Here is a 442-nt window from a genome sequence, read left to right as displayed (position 1 = left end):
TTGTATAACTTCCATGTTTGAACATAGAGACAGGGTTTCACAGACAGGGCTTATCTTAAGCCAGAACTAGGCCTTGGTTAAATTAGGATATTTAAATATCTTTTATAAAACTGCCTTAAGAACTTTACTGATGTGCATCTTGAGACACGACAATGGCACTGACATATTTTAAAGGGGTCATATGATGCGATTTCAAGTTTTCCTTTCTCTTTGGAGTGTTACAAGCTCTTGGTGCATAAAGAAGATCTGTAAAGTTGCAAAGACTAAAGTCTCAAATCCAAAGAGATATTCTTTATAAAAGTTAAGAGTCAGCCACACCTACCTAAAACGGCTCGTTCTAACACGCCCCCACACTGTAAACCCGAACAGTACTACTAACTTATAAAGATTAAGAACACTGCAATTAAAGTCTGTTAAATCGTTGATGCAACTTATAACAATT

The 442-nt window shown here is 36.0% G+C and overlaps 1 protein-coding gene across 1 annotated transcript in view; it reads left to right on the top strand.

Moving 5' to 3' along the window:
• The window catches only part of hhip (hedgehog interacting protein), a 43,875-nt gene that overhangs the window by 17,672 nt on the left and 25,761 nt on the right, over positions 1-442 (top strand). The gene's annotated exons all lie outside the window — the stretch shown is intronic.

Source organism: Sinocyclocheilus rhinocerous, unplaced genomic scaffold, assembly GCF_001515625.1.
Source record: "Sinocyclocheilus rhinocerous isolate Xijiao unplaced genomic scaffold, SAMN03320098_v1.1 scaffold580, whole genome shotgun sequence".
NCBI lineage: Eukaryota > Metazoa > Chordata > Actinopteri > Cypriniformes > Cyprinidae > Sinocyclocheilus > Sinocyclocheilus rhinocerous.
Note: the sequence above shows the minus strand (reverse complement) of the source record. Positions and strands in the feature narration are given on the sequence as shown.